The 12,314-nt window shown below is 36.7% G+C and overlaps 1 protein-coding gene across 2 annotated transcripts in view; it reads left to right on the top strand.

Annotated features, from left to right (window-relative positions):
* CARNS1 (carnosine synthase 1) overlaps positions 1-12,314 on the top strand; it is a 1,286,143-nt gene that overhangs the window by 343,103 nt on the left and 930,726 nt on the right. The window contains exon 2 of one of the 2 annotated variants that reach the window (XM_044084075.1): positions 7,951-8,102. The exons of the other annotated variant lie outside the window; for it this stretch is intronic. The gene's annotated coding sequence lies outside the window, so the exon portion shown is untranslated. The remainder of the gene's footprint in view (positions 1-7,950; positions 8,103-12,314) is intronic. 2 annotated transcript variants of the gene reach the window in all.

The following is a 12,314-nucleotide window of genomic DNA, read 5'->3' as shown; positions in this document are numbered from 1 at the left end:
TGTATCTGGGGGCAGAAAAGAAGGGAAATTATAACAAAAGAGTGTAGATTTTTGAACAACTTTATGAAAATATTTGGCATGGAAGATGTGAATTCAGTAGTAGGAGTTCAGAGTGAATTTATGTAATATTCCTCAAGATACAAAAACTGTGCTAGGCTAGAAAGAACTTGTATTTCACAGGAGCATGTGCATTTAACTATTTCAGATCATGTGCCAATAATAACTAAAATAAAAATGTAGGGAAATGAAATAAAAATGAGACACTAGCACTTTCCCTCCTATCTGCTGAAAGGAGAGGAATTTAAGGAATGGGTACTGGAAATTATTCGGGAGTTATTAGAGAAGATAGAAACTTCTTCTGAAAATATAGCTAGAGAGTGGGGTCAAATTAATGTGGAATTTAAAAATAGGGTGGAAAGTAAAGAAAGAAAGGAGAAAAAAGTAATCTCCGTGGTATTCCTGAAGTCTCAAAACAACCCACTAAACAAGTATAGTGGGTCCAAAAACAAAACAGTGTAAGAAACTTCTCTGTGTGGAAGATTTTCAGTACATATATCTCTAGTTAATCACTGTATATTAATCAGATCAGACAATAGTAGTAGAAGTAGCGAACTTAAACTTAAGTAAAAAAAATAATAATAAAAAATATATAATTGTACAGAATTACTAAGTATTTGAAACTAATCCAAGCAAGGCAGGCAGTCTGTTTCCAGTCAAAAATCCTTTATTAAGTACACAGACAAGCAATCCAAGTAAAACAAAAATAGAGTAATAGTTTCCTCACAAGCTTTCTAAATACATACTTTTTATCAGGCAAGGGAGTGGTTTATTGTGCTGTAAAACAAAGTGTTATTGGTACACATGTTAAATTCATATCCCTTCCCCCATCAGTGTGACATTCGAGCTGGTCCTGCCCTACTTAGCAGCTGTCATAATAATATAACCCTTATGTACTTTAAATAAAATTTATAATGATGTGGTACCTCTTATTTAACCAGATGATTAAGTAGATTATTAAGTATGTGATTTTATCCAAGACAATATACTACATGACTGGAAATATATCAGCCTTAGTCCATTTGGCAATCAAAAATATATATACATATACACTTTGCATGTAAAAATCATTTGCAAAAATCATATTCTATTTTCATAACCTATTGTTAACAAAGATCACTTTTGTCCTTCTAGACTTCTTCAGGTCTGTGTACAAGAACCTTAAAAACTATCTATAAAAATATTATTGTATAATTAGTTAGTATTGTTATTATACATCATTTTGAATCAAGTGGAAAAAAAGAGAACCAGATAAAGAAAAAAATAATAAGAAAAAAATGTATGATAACGGAAACAAAATATACACTTAAATTACAACTGAAAATTGCCACATTATTTACATGACTAATTTTATTTTATTTTATTTTATTCTACCAGTTGATTTTAAATACCATTTTAAATCAGTTGTAATTTAAGTGTATATTTTGTTTCCATTATCATACATTTTTTCTTATTATTTTTTCTTTTTCTGGTTCTCTTTTTTTTTTTTTTTTTTTTTTTGTTTTACTTGGATTGCTTGTCTGTGTACTTAATAATGGATTTTCGACTGGAAACAGACTGCCTGCCTTGCTTGGATTACTTTTGAATACTTAGTAATTCTGTACAATTATATATTTTTTATTATTTTTTTTTTTACTTAAGACAAGTTTAAGTTCGCTACTTCTACTGCTATTGTCTGATCTGATTAATATACAGTGATTAACTTGAGATATATGGACTGAAAATCTTCCACACAGAGAAGTTTCTTACACTGTTTTGAAATTGAAGAAAGAGAGATATGGTTAAGAAGTAACAAGAATTATTAAGAGGAACTTACAAAGGTTAAAGTATTGCAAAACAGGTGGAATCTCGAAGAACAAGAAGAGAAGCAACTGCAGAAATCTAAACAGAAAATAAGGGATTGCCTCAATAATATGCATGAGTTTAGAAAGACTACTGTTAAGCAACTCCAGAGCACAAACAACTTTTAGCACAACAACTCAGGCAACATAAAGCAGAAAGGATTGCTGCCAAGCTTAGTGAGCTTATAACAAGGAAGATAACAAGAGATCTTATAGAGGTACTAGAATTATTTCGGAAATTTTATGAAAATCTGTATAAAACAGAGAAATAGGAAATCAAGAAGTACAAATGGAAATGTTTATGGAAATAAATATGCCAAGGTTAGAGGTAGATGTGGCTCAGTCACTAACAGTTAGGATAAGAGGAGATGAGGTAAAAAAAAAAGACATAGACATTTGTCTTTGATGATTAAAGGTAAGGTTGTTGTCGACCTGTGTGTCCAGGCCTCTCACCACTGAGTGTGTACTTAGGGTGTTGTTATTCATGTGGTAGTTAGCAGGAACATCACTCTTACCGAAAGGGATGATAATACATTTTTTGCATTGAGTTTAAGGCCATGACTTGGACACCAATCATTTGTTTGTGTAAGACCCCCTTGTGGGATGTTGACATCATTTGGATATTCTACGACCATTCCCAGTTTGCAGTCATCAGCAGACTTTGTCAGCCAGAGACCTTTAGTTTTTGCTTGTACTTTGGAGAAATAGATTTCAAATAGTACAGGTCCCAGGACTGATCCCTGTGGAACACCGCTGTTTACAGGTCTGCTGTTGGAGTGGATTCCCCTATTTTGACTATATGAGTTCTATCAGTGAGCCAGTTAGTGACTCATCTAATGATATAAGGGTTGATCTCAATGATGCCCAAGTGGGGGATAATGTCAAATGCCTGGCTAAGTCCAGGTAGGCTATATGCACAGATTTCCCTTCATCCAGGGCCTTGGTGACTGTCTCGAAGAAGTCCACCAGGTTTAACAGGCATGAACTCCCTTTGACAAATCCAAACTGAGTAGGGTCAAGTATTTGGAGATTACCTATATCTTTGTTGATAATTTCCATGATGACTCATTCCATGGCCTTGCAGATAAGGCTAGTCAGACTAATAGGTCTATAGTTCCCAGAGTCAGTGGAAGCACCACCTTTGTGCAAGGGAATAAAAGTGGCTGTTTTCCATTCAGCTGGTATGAAGCCAGTGCTTAGACTATGATTACAAAGAGTACCCAATGGTGTTGTTAATTCATGTTGGAGCCCATGTAGGATGCAGTCTGAGATGTTGTCAGGTTCCATAGATGCTGTATTGTTGGCCTTAGAGAGGGCATTTATGACCTGCTCTTTAAAGATACAAGGTAGGGAACAGGTGGTAGGGATGTCATGTTGTACGTATGGCATGGATAGGGGAGTGAAGTTTTCACAGAACCTGTCAGCTAACAGGTTAGCTATGTCCACAGGCTCAGTATATGTGGACATATATGTGGCCTTTCCTTTTAGGTTAAACATGTAACTATAGAATACTCTGCAGTTTTCCTTTGTTGAGGAAGCTAATTTGGACTCATAGTTTGCTATAATGGCTAAAAGAATGGCAAAGGAGATGCAAAACTTGACAGATAAGGATCAGTGTGGTTTTATAGAGGGGAAGCAAACATTTGACAACATTAACAGAACAATGATGATCCAGAGAGAAACAGAATGCAAGAAAATACAGCTGTTGTTGGTGGGTCTTGATGCAGAAAAAGCATTCTACAGAGTAAGTTGGGATTTTATGAGTAGGGCAATGGAAGCATTTGCAATCCCTGATAAAATTATACAGTTAATTAGGATGACATATGAGAGATCAAAGGCAAAACTTAAGTTGGGTAGGTTTCTCTCTAATAATTTCTGTTTGAGTAGAGGAACCAGGCAGGGTTTCCTCTTTCCCTTTTGTTATTTGCATTATATTTAGAACCACTGGCAAAGAAAATAAGGGAGTCAGAAATTCAAGGATATAATTGGTATGTTAGTCAAGCGATTTTATTTGCAGATGATAAAACCAGAAAAGGACATTTCAGTGTTGTGGAACATTTGAAACAGTTTCATGTTTTTTCGGGATACAAAATTAATGAAGTTAAAACAAAGGTAATAGCAGTAAACTATGTACTTGCACATGAATCCGTTTAGCAATATCCGTATTTATGGGGACATGATAAAATGAAGTACTTAGAACTATGGATTAAAAAGAATTCTGGTGTGGCAGCTAAGAATATATGGGAAAAGACTAAACAAAAGAAAATCAAAAACTGAGAAATTGGAAGCTCTGTTTTATGGATATGGATAGCAAGATACAAGCAGTTAAAATGTTTTTAGTCCCTTTAGTTTTATACATAGGCCAGGCATATTTTTATCAACCAGAGGAGAAGTTGTGGATAGCAATTAATAAAGAGCTGAAGGCTTTTATATGGGAGGGGAAGACCGCAAGAGTCATGTGGGCTAAGCTGATTCTTCCAATAGAACAAGGTGGTTTGGATTTACCTGATTTGACGGGGCAGTTCAGAGCTACACAGTTAAGGCTCCTATACATAGCACAAGCAGAAACCTATAATTCAAAGGGGAAAGGGATAATGACAAAATGGGGGGCAGCTCAAGAAACAAGGAGAAACTGGGATTTTGGATGCAGATCCTTAAGGTGAATAACAATAACCATACAGATTATTATATTCATGAAGTAGCAGAAAGTACTCTATGAACTAAGCCAGCATGGGAATGGAGAAAGGCGATGCTGCCGATAGGGGTGACTGCAATTAGGGATACAGACAATAGGCAAGAGGGGGGTGGAATTTATTGGAGGAAACTGGCAAAGGAACCAATGTATTGGGCACAAATAATTAGCGAGGGAAAGGTAACAGAATGGGAAAAGGCCAAGAATTTATTTGGAATTCAGGCTAGAGATTACATTCCCTATCAAGGATTGATATCAGAGTATAGGCAAAGAGAAAGAAATAGGGGGATCCTAGGTGAAATACCAGCACTGGTAGAGTTTTTAGTACAATCTAGAACAGCTGCTGTTAAAAAACAGATAATTAGCAGAGCATTTAAGTATAGCATGATAACTATAAGAATCCATCAGATGAGATTAGAAAGGATTGGGAAGAGAGACTGGAAAAACAATTCACAAAGCAGCAATGGGGGGATATATGTATGTATCCCAAACATGCAAAAAAAGTTGAGAAAACTTAGAATTTTTGCTTGGAAGTGTTTCCATTATGTATTTTATACCCCAAGTAGATAGCAAATACTGGAGGTGTGATAGAAAAGAAAGAGGTAATTGGGAACATATTTTTTGGGAGTGTAATGAGTTGGCAGACTTTAAAAATTACCTGCAGACTACTCTGTCAGAAATACTGGGCAAGCAACTTGGTATAACTAAGGAAATTGTTTTGTGAGTTATGATACAGAATTGGAATTGCCTAGACATAGTAAGGCCTTGTTGAGTCTAATTATGGTAGCTGCCAAAAAAAGCAATTACTAGAAAATGGAAATCAAAGTCTAAACCAACTGCACTTGCAGTAGTGAATATAGTAACAAAGATAAAACAACTGGAAATTGGACCTTTAGAAAAGATAGGTGTAAATTACATAAAAAGTGGGAATTGTGAGAACAATATATGCAGAATAATGTTTTGAAGGAGGAATGAGGTTTAAAAGAAGGCAGGATTTGAATGAGCTATGTAATGTTTGACAATGATTGGATAGATCATAAGTGATGTATAGTGCTCGCAACTAAAAATATATCAATATGGTTTGTTTTCTTCTACATAAATGTATGACTGTCTACGTTATAAGTGATAATTTAATAAAGATGGTTCTTGTTTAAAAAAAAATCTCTCCCTGTTGCTCTCCACTTTGTCTTCAGGAAGAAATGTCACCATAAGTGTTGTATTTGAAAACATCCTATCTTGTCAGAAGGAATAACAGAATATTCCTCTCTGTTCACCTGAAATCTCAGAACGAATAATAACTTTATTACCCAAGCCAGAGATTCTTGAAAAGCTGTAATAGAATCTGTAAAATTCAGGCATTCACCTTAATAAGGAAAATATGAATGCATTGCAATCTGCAATATGATATTACAAAACTCACACACTTTGCAAACATTTTCAGGTTTGTAGATAATCTAAAGGGCAAAAGAGTAAACTGAAAATGCAAACCAGGCATAGAAAATCACAAAAAGCACCTGAAAATGCTGAAGCATTTTGAATTTTGGAATCATGATATGAGGGTTTACAAAAGAAAGGTCTATGGCGGGTCTCCTGGTTCCTTCTTTCTTGGCACCAAGAAATAATTCTTGAATAAAACCATTTCCTTGCTTGATCTGGGAGAAGATGTTCTCTTACCCATGAGATAGCATCTGATTCAGATCAGGAGAGAACAGACCAGTTTGATCGGAAGGACATGGAAGGATCTCTTCAAAGTGAGAAAGCAAGTCCCACTGCCAACTGTAACCTTTTAAAATTATTTTAAAAACCAAGCTATCTGAGGTCATCTAGTGCCACAAAGGATAGTGAAGTCTAAAATACTGTAATAGACTTGCAGGACTGCCAGGGTGGGAAGGACAGAAAATCCTGGCAGGGCATAGAGTCAGTCTGACTTTTTAGGTTGTTCATGGTTATGGGAGGAGTCCCCTTTCGTCTTTGAACCTCCCCGCCACTGTTGCACAACTCGCCAAAAGTGAAAATGTTTCTATTGAAGGACTCCAATTGTGAGTTGAAGCTTGGGCAGTTGAAGCTTGAGAATTCAAGCTTCATCCACCAGTAAAATAACCATTCATACCAATACTCCAGGCACACACAATAATGCCCTTCTTACCTGCCAATATACCAAAATAGTCATTCCCATAATGTGTATAAAAGATTTTTAAAAATATCTAAGTAAAGTCCTTGCTTTAATATAATTTGTTAGTCTATCCCATGCTTCAGCTACTCGCTCAGAGAACCAATTAGTATATTTCTTATTCCAGTATAAAGACTTAAAGCAAAGAAAGGTCCAAATAAAACTTCTTAACCCAAGGGAGCATTTAAAACTTCAGTTTTAACATCCTCTGGTAAATAATGGGTCTGCAGACTTTCTCAAAACAGAGCCAGTGACACCAGCTCTGGAAACAACACATTTGTCATAATCACATTTCAAAGAATGTTTGACTACCTGAGACATAGCAGATACCACAGAACACATTAAAGATTTGATATCTGAAGAAGAGAGATCAGCAACTAAATTCCTTAAATTATCATAAGAAGCCAGCTAATACTTAAGACATGTGCCAGCCAGTTAACAATTCTGGATGAAGAATAAACTTTTTGCCAAATTTATCCAAAACCATTTCTAATTTGTCAAAAGTTTGCTGAAAGAAGTTTGGTAGAAGCAGACTTCGACAACTAAATTACTGTAGGATCTGCCCTGTCATTAAAAAAGAAAATAAACTTTTGGAACTGGGGCTCTTTATACAGCTTACCAGGGCTGTGCTTACAAATGGTACACTGAGATCAGTGCACTACCTCAGTAAACAAATATAAATAAAAAAATAAAAATAAAACTTATTAAACTTTTTAGGAACTGATGGATAAAGGTCAGGAAAAGTGCAGGATGCTAAAAAAGGTATCCTTTATTCCTTTACTGCTGGCAAAACAGGAGAAGAGGTGCAGGGTGACTAAAATCTGTAATAAATTATAATATCTTTGTTGATATTCAGATGTGTATTTTTGTTCCAATAAAAAAAAAACCTAATTCTGACATTAACGTTAGAAAAAGACAATTCTTTTGGACGGGGAATCTGAGGAAAGACTCTCTTCAGAACCAGACCCCCCCCCCCCCCGAAGTGAGGGAATATGATAAACACAATCCTAGTCTAAATCCTGTCCCTCAGGCTGGGAATCAGAATCAGATATAGAAGAAATTATTTTTTCTCCTTCTGAGAAGAAAAATCATCAAAGACTGAAATGTTCTGAATAACCCTTTTACCAGACCCAGACAGTTATCTACTTTTGGAGAGGAAAAATGTGCAGACTTATGTTTTCTTTTTCTAGGAGATCCCACCACCCCTGAAAAAGAGATGCCTAAAAGACAGTACCTGCCCCAGGGAAGAGGCTCCTCTGTGCAGCACACCAGAGAGACCAGGCAAAAGATGAGCAGTCCAAGAAGCAACTAATAGCAACAGCAAAGTCACCCATTAGCCAAGGTAAGAAGGAAGCTGGATTGAAGACTGAAGCCTCACAAATAACTTTTTACTTATTAGAGCATGGGTAAGGTTCAGTAATCATACTAGGACCCTGGTCCATGACCTAGTTGCAAAAGGATTCTCATAGGCAAATAGCAGATTCAAGAAAAGTTGGTGTTACATACTGACTAAAGAAGGTAGTTACTGAGATACAAACCTTTTTATTGACAAGCACCAATCACATTTGCCCTAGCCCTCACAACAAAGTAATGCATAAACTGTATATTTTTCCTCACAAAAAATAGACAAAAGATTAGGGAATCCCCACAGGGGCTCATGACTGGCTTACAGACGAAGAGTGTATGACTATTTATCTGAGCTGAGAAGGGCTGGTCATAACTTATGATATTAAAATAAACACGGTGTGATACAAATCTAAAAAAGACTCCCTGATAACTAAAAATATATGCCCCAAACATGAAACCCTGAAGTAAAACTTTGTTATTTGTAAAGGAAAAACACAATTTTTTACAGAAAATCCCTCAGAGAACTAAACAGTAAAACGTTAAGTTCTGCAGTAAAAAAGTATTGTGACGGGTAGTTAAAAGGGCAGAAAACCCTAAACTAAAGTTATTACATAGAAAAAAATACTTTTCAATACAAATAACTGTATGGAAGGTAATCCTCAATGGGGAACTTATCTGTAGGGCTTTAATGAAATGCTAGCTGACCATCAATCATCCAAAGCCCTCAAAGGAGCACACTCTTTGGCAGCAAGCAAGTTTTAAACTTTTAGCTCCCTAGCATACCGCTGAACTGTCCAGATTTTAGCAGAAGCTTTTTAGTCTGTTTCTCATAAAATATATGGTTTTCTGGCAAATCACAAAGGATCAAAGTCACTAAATAATAACATACATTTGAGTTTCAGATTTTATAGTCTTCAGAAAATTAATGCTAAGACAAATATTGTTATTCTAGCAACCTTCCAAGTTTGTAAGACCAATATTTAATATCTGTTCCTATTTTTGGATTTTTGTCCCCATTATTTTAGGCTCTGTCCAGATTTCTTACACTAAGAGTTTAAAAAGTATCCCAGTTCCTAGCCACTGGTTTTATTCTGCAGCTGTTGTCAGGGTAAGGGCTAGGAATGCCTGGAAGGAATTCAAAAGCTTTGGAAGCAGGCTGGTTGGTCTGATTCTTGGCAGGACATCCTATATAGCTTAGCCATGAACCAATGATGAACATCTTCCCTTCTATAACCACCTTCTCACTTCTTGGCCCTGCCCCATCCTCCATACTAACCTTACAACCATCCTTTCTCTAGATTATGCACAGCTCAGCATACGAACGTGCTAATCTTATCTATATCTTCCCCTCAAAGTTTATTTGGTAGAACCATGCATATTACACTGAATATCTGCACATAACTTATCTTTTAGGCGCTGGCATTAAACATTCATTGTTACTTCCAATTACCTTTCTCTTCTGTTAAAATGTCAAGCATCAATTCTTCTTTTCTCCCCTTTCCCCTCAATTTCCTTCTGCCACATCTGTTCCTCCATTCACATACTCCAATCACCAATCTAACTCCTCAAGACTCTTTTTTTTACTCTTAACTCCCTATTTCTGTTTGACACTCCATTTTATTTTATTTTTATTTATTTAAGTTTGATGACTGGGGAAGTCCACTGGGCCAAGAAGAGCCCATTTTCAGTGGAGGCCTGGGGAGAAAAGCTCCACAATAATTGCAAGTTACATTTCACATGTTAGAAAAGGACATAGTTCATACAGCTAATTAAACATTTACAGATAAGCTCCATGATATTTGCAAATGGCTTGTCACAATGTTACAAAAATTAAAAGACATAATTCAATACAGAAATTTCAACATTTACATAAAGTGATTATTTTTGTTATAAACTCAATTGTAGGTTTAACATTTCAAAATATATAGCTACTAGCCATTAGTAGGTTAGGAAAATATTATGCATGGAGAGGGTAACAGTATATTTGAGATTGGAGAGTACAGTACAATAAATATCAGAGAGAAAATTAGTTTTTAGTAGGGGAGGGATTGTCTTGGGTGGGATGAAGTAATAATAGAGTAGTTGCATGAGTCAGTGAAAGGTGGAAATGGGGGGGTTAAGTTCGGGCATGGCAACAACATTCCCATTTGGAAGAAAGATGAGAGAGTAGTGAGATTTGAAATTTGTATGATTAGGTAGGTTGTGTAGGTGTGTGGGGAGATAGTTCCACTGTTTAGCTAAGGAGTGGGACAGCAGTAGATGGTAGGTTTGTGGACCTGAAGGAGATTTTGTTTTTTGGATCTGAGTGAGTGGTTGGGAATGTAAAGTTTTAAGGAAGTAGTGAGAGCTGGGCATTTGACAGGTTTAAAGATGAGCTTGTGGGCAATGGTGAGTTGTAGGTAACTGAGGTAGTTGGGTAGTTCAAGCCAGTTGAGGGTGAGGAGGGAGTGGCAGTGGTGGGATGTGTTTTTTGAATTGGTTGCAAATTTGGAGATCTTGTGGTAGCAGGATTCAAGTTTGGACCAAAGACCAAGATGGAGATTGGTGAAGAGGGGCACCATACATAAAGGAGGAGAGAAGGAAGGTGGATGCAAGAGTTTGACAGGTAGAGGGGCTTAGGAAGCGGTTGTGCCTGTAGAGGACACCTAACTTTTGGTGGATTTTCTTGATTGTGGCGTGGATGCGGGTGTCAAATTTTACTCTTTCCTTCCTTCTTCTACTTCCCGTTTCCTTTAAAATAAGGCATGTGAAACGATAAATATTTGCACTTCACTTATTTTATTTTTATTAATAACCATCATTGTGTGTTAATCATATTTTTCACTATACTGTTGTGGCCTGGTAAGGACTTAACACGCAAATAAATAAATAAAATAAATAAAAGGTTATTATGAAGCTCTGAACAAAAGTGTCTTGCAGCAAGTGTGCAAACTACAGTCATAAGTCGCATCTGAGACTACATAAACATCCTTAGTAGTACTAAAAAGAAGTTATGTACTCACCATATGATGGGTTTGGAGTCGATCCTCAGCTCCGACTCAGCCAACTGCAAAAGCTTGAGGTCTTCAACCAGCTCGTGGCCAACTCCCTATCCTATGATGCACCCTGATCTTCCCTCAGATCTTGTTTGCTGCTAACTGACTACCTACTACCATTAATATGCCACTCTGAGAACTGGATAAGAGACTATGCACCACAGAGCAAAGGGTGACGGACCTCAAGTAAACTGGATTGGGGTTGGAAGGTGGGACGTAAGAATGAAGATGAGATGAACAACTCACATGGAACATTATGGTGAGTACATAACTTCTGTATGTGAAGTTGTTCTATCTCGCCATTCATTCTTACTGATGGGTAGCGTCCCAAGCACCATCTTTCTCGGGTGGCTCACGGAAGAATGTTCCTCAGAACTGTGGAACCAAAGGAGGTCCTGTCCGTGGAGTCCTTGTCTACTTTGTAATGAGTGATAAAGGTATGAGGTCTTGACCAGGTAGCTGATGCACAAATAGCATCTAATGGTAACCTTGCAGAAAAGGCTAATGAGGTTGAAACAGCTCTAGTAGAGTGGGCCTTTATTTTCTGTTGTAAGGGAGCATTCTCTGAACTATAAATGAAGGAAATGCAATCTGATAGCCATCTTGACCAGGTTACTTTTGTCACTGGGGCACCTTTTTTTGACTCTGAAAAAGAAACAAAGAGCTGATGCATTGTTCTGAATTGTTTCATTCTATCTAAATAAAATCGGAGTTGTTTATGAACATCAAGTTTGTGCAGCATGTGTTACATCCTATTTGTGTATTTAGGAAAGAAAACGGGCAACTCAATGGATTGGTTAAGATTTGTCTCTGAACAAACTTTTGGTAAGAAGGATGGATTAGTTCTGAGCGAAACTCTGTCATTATGGAAAATCAGATAGGGAGGTTTGATGGTCAAGGCCTGTAACTCAGAAATCTTCCAAGCAGAAGTAATAGCTATCAAAAATATAGTCTTACATGAGAGAAATTTCAAATAACAGGACGAGGCTGGTTTGAAAGGAGGTAATATAATTCAGGAGAGAACAAAATTTAGATTCCATGGTATGGCTGGAGTTCTGGTTGGTGGTTTCAAATGAATGATACCCTTAAGAAAGGCTTTAGAGAGTTGATGTGACATGACATTAGAACCTTGAAAGCCAAGATGGAAGTTTGAGATTGCTGCTAATTGAACT

The sequence above is a fragment of the Protopterus annectens genome, chromosome 9.part0, assembly GCF_019279795.1.
Source record: "Protopterus annectens isolate FY-2018-M chromosome 9.part0, PAN1.0, whole genome shotgun sequence".
Taxonomy (NCBI): Eukaryota; Metazoa; Chordata; order Ceratodontiformes; family Protopteridae; genus Protopterus; species Protopterus annectens.
This window is presented reverse-complemented; position numbering and strand designations above follow the sequence as displayed.